Source organism: Lissotriton helveticus, chromosome 1_1, assembly GCF_964261635.1.
Source record: "Lissotriton helveticus chromosome 1_1, aLisHel1.1, whole genome shotgun sequence".
Lineage (NCBI taxonomy): Eukaryota > Metazoa > Chordata > Amphibia > Caudata > Salamandridae > Lissotriton > Lissotriton helveticus.
The window spans coordinates 151,564,840-151,569,155 of NC_136057.1; positions in this window are offsets into that span (position 1 = coordinate 151,564,840).

Below are 4,316 nucleotides of genomic sequence, written 5' to 3' on the forward strand. Positions count from 1 at the left end.
TTTTGTGCTTCCTGTCCGGACAAACCAGAGTCGGTGCCACACTTCCTTTTCGAATGCCCGGACTATGGTCACCCCAGATCACGTTGGCTTGCCCCCATTTGCAGAGAACTGGGGACTCGTCAGCACTCTGTTGCCCTTCGGATTCTTTTAACGAACACAGCCCCTCCTATTGTCTGTGCTGTTGCAAAATTTTTAAAATGGGCTTGGTTGATAAGACTTAGAAGACTGTCCATATCAATTTAATTCTTTTTTAGCTAATTTATTCTGACATATTGTGTTTTAATTACCATTCTATTTGTACAGTCTTACTTATTTCGACATGCTGTTTTTATCTTTTTGTACTGCTTTTATGATATGTGCATATCGAAATAAAGCATCAATCAATCAATCAGTATAAGTATAGGAACCCAGTCCTTAGGTCTTTAGATTACACCTGGATGAAACTCTGCAACATATATTCTGGAACTTCGACATTGTACATGACTAGAAGACGGAAGAATCTCCCTTGGGGTCAAGGAGTGACTCCCCTGGTCAAACAGGCACCAAAGAAGCATCTTGCCGGTCAGCATTTCTAAGGCTCCCGCCGGACCCCGACGGATTTGTTACTCAGGACACAAACTTCCAGACTTCGCAGAGGACGAGACAAGATCCCAACAAAGCTAAGACCCGCAGCCTTCACGAGTAACATGGAACCGGAACTTCAGGACACCGTGCACATTTGCAAGTGCATCAACTTCCCGAGCTTTCCCGAAGTTGTGCGTTGGGCTACTTATAGTCCAAGACCCGAGCACCATTTGCACCAAAGATTGTGTGCCTACACTCCACAAGTGTTCCGTGGGCCCACTTATAGCATTTCCGCTCGAGGCTCCTTCGCGATCACTGGTCCGTTGACTGGTGGGTCCACACGAAGGTAACTATTCTATTTCTTGGGCTTTGCTGATTGCTTCAGACGTGCCCTGACTCCCCACCGAGTGGTGAGTCCCTCAGACCTTGCTGGTCTGCCCCGAAGCCAATCTTTGCTTTCTGCGTGGGTTGCTGTTGCCAAGGCTTGTTGGGTCCAATCCAGAAGTCCACACCGCAGCACTCGACATCCTTCGTGGGACAGCTCAAATCCAGCCCCTGGTCCTCATCGACGCCTCCTGGTCCTCGTGGCTGAAGAGTCAAGCTTCACCTTCTTCACCTGAAATTACCCAACATCGGTGGGGATCCGCTCCTTGCCTTCCTGGTCACTGGCTAGTGACCCAGACTCTGTTCCCTCTGCTTTCAGGTTCTTCAGATCTCCGATCGAACCTTGGATCCACCTGGACACTTTCGACTTGGTTGCCAACAGCACTTTGCAGCAGATCGCCATTGAAAACGACGACGAAACCCGACATCAAAAGACACCTATGCACCCGGCTTCCCTGGGTGAGGTAACTCGAGTACTCCCGTGGGTATTGACTCTAGAACTTCCTAGATCTAAAGTGGTTTGCTCCAAGTCCTCTTCTAAGTGTCCTTAATCTTTAACATTCCAACCGTGACTTTTCCCATAGAAGTTAATGGCGATTCGCGGCTGTGTTTAGACACTGCACGCGTCCCCCGTGGGTCCCCTGTGTCACTACCTTGGGTGGTTCCTGGTGGCCCAAGCAGTTCTAAAGGCTCTAGACCTTGTATCTATGTCAGTCGTGGTTCTTATACCACTTTCTTAATATATGGTTTGGTACGCCCCTAGGGCTCAAGGTATATTGTGCTAATTTACTGAGTGCTAAATAAGTTTACTGAATGTACTTTTGCCTTTAGCCTCATAAAGAGACTAGAGGGATATGTTTAGAATAAATACATATATTTTATATATATACCTGGTGCGGTTCTCCTTTCATTTAGTCATTCATGAGATTATAGACTGGTAAAACAAGCTGCTTTACATTCCTTCAAGACGTAGCCTGAAGGCTGCTCTCCACAGCTACCACTAGGATAGCTTTCTATATAGGTTGTCTTTAAACCTACCATCAATAAGGGTCGTTTGGACTGGAGCAAGGTGCCCACTAGAATAGTGGACAATATATACCAGGCCAACATCTCACATTGGTGTGCAGAGTGTGAGATTCCAGCTTGCCATTGTTTTAACAGATAATCTCAAGTGATTAATCATTTGAAAACCACTAAAGGTACCAGAGGTGCATATAATTAAAACTTAAATACAGTGCGTTCTACTGAACTTAGAGTTGTGTGTCAAGGGCTTAGCACACTCTTTCTACAACTCAAGAGAGTTTAGTAGGTAAACAACTAGAGTAGGTAGTGCATACACCACGCCTCACTAGTTATGTCTTCAGGGCCAGGAACCAGTGGGTCCCTGCCAGATGTCAGTATGTTACAGACATCTAAGTATGACACATTCCCTTTTTTAGAATTAAGGGCTCTGTGTACTATGAGAAAACTGAAGAAAGGCAAGAATTCCACCACCCAACACCTTAGAGAGGTGTTACTGCTTGATGACCAGAGGAAGGCTACATAGCCTGAAAGGGTAGGCAATGGGGTGGAAGCAACAGAAGGGGAATAGGCCAGTAGTACAACCCCACAGGGCTCAGACTCTGATGTTGACCAGGCAGGTGACAATGACCTAGACCTGGACAATCCAGCCCCAACTGGAGATGAAGAAAGCCAAGGTGGCCCTGTCTTTGTCCCCCAAGAAAGAGTTGTGGGTGTGCCTAGAAGGCCAAGATCTCCTTCAGTGGAATCTAACCATTCTGATACATCTGTAGGGAACTCTGTCTCTTTGCATAGGAGGGACACCTCCCAGGAGAAGAGAGAGAACCAGCTGAGGTTTGAAGAAGCCCAACTGGAGATAAGGAAACAAAGAGTAGCCTTAGAAATGCAGTCCCTAGAGCTTGAAAGAGCAAGAAAAAGGATGGGACTAGAGTCCCATGGTGGCAGCAACATCCCTAGTGGTAGGGATAGGTCTTATGACCATAAACCTTGAGTAAGATTGCCCCTCCCTACAAGAGTGGGGATGACATCCACACATGGATTACTGCACTAGAGATGGCCTGCAAAGTACAGTAGATCCCCCAGGAGCGATGGGCAGCAATCCTGTGGCTCTCCTCTACAGACAAAGGTAGAGATGCGCTCCTCACTGTCAGAGAAGAGGATGCTGATGATTATAAAGTCCTGAAGAGTGCTCTAATAGATGGGTTTGACCTAACCACTGAGCAGTATAGAATACAGTTCAGAGATACCCAAAAGGCACAGACTCAGGACTGGGTTGACTTTGTTGATTGTGCTATGAAGGGTCTGGAGGGCTGGTTACTGGGCAGTAAAGTGTGTGATTATACAGGATTTTACAACTTGAATATGAGGGAGCAGATCATTAATAACTGTCAGAATCAGCTGTTGCTTCAGCTCCTGGTAGACTCTGATCTGACCTCTCCCCAAGAATTGGGAAAGAAGGCAGACAAATGGGTGAGAACCAGGGTGAAGCAGAAGGTACAGAACCAAGGTGGTGACCAGAAGAAGCAAGATCCTAATAAGGGTGGGGAGAAGGGTAAAGACCAGAAGTCTTCACAAGGCCCCCAAAAATATTCTAATGGTGGGGATTCCTAATCTTCTAAAATGAAAGGCCAAAACAAACCATGGTGTAAAGTCTGTAAGTAGAACAGCCATTGAACTAGTGATTGCACTAAGAAAGATGCAACTTCAGCCACCATTGCCCCTAAGGCAACGGTTCCCCTTAGTTCAGGTCCAAGTGGTGGTACTCAGCAGAAGGGTGTAGTAGGGTTAGCCCTGGGTACTGAGATGGGCTCTGGCCTAGCCAACTCGGGCTGTTTTGATCTGTGATGGATGCATGGATATGTCTTCCTGTGTGAGTCCCAGTAACTTGAGCAAATACAGACAACAGCCTTTGATAAATGGAAAAGAGGCTATGGCCTACAGGGTCACAGGAGCAAGTGTCACCATGGTGACACAGGACCTGTGGGCCCTGGACAGATCATACTTGGTGAACTTTACCAAGTGACCAATGCTAGCAATGTCAGGATCAACCATGCCCTGGCAGTTGTTAATTTCTCCTGGGGAGGGGTAACTGGACTCAAGAAAGTTGTGGTAAGTGCAGACCTCCCTGTAAAATGCTTGCTTGGAAATGATTTAGAGACTTCAGCCTGGTCTGAAGTGGAGTTGAGGACCCATGCAGAAATGTTAGGTATCTCTGCACATGTGTTTGCTGTGACTAGGTCACAGGCCAAAATGTCCAACACTGAACAGGCCCTGGATTCTGGAATAATGGATCAGGTGCCTTCCAAGAAAAGGAGCAGTAGGGTTAAGGCAGTGCCTTCCCCCAGACT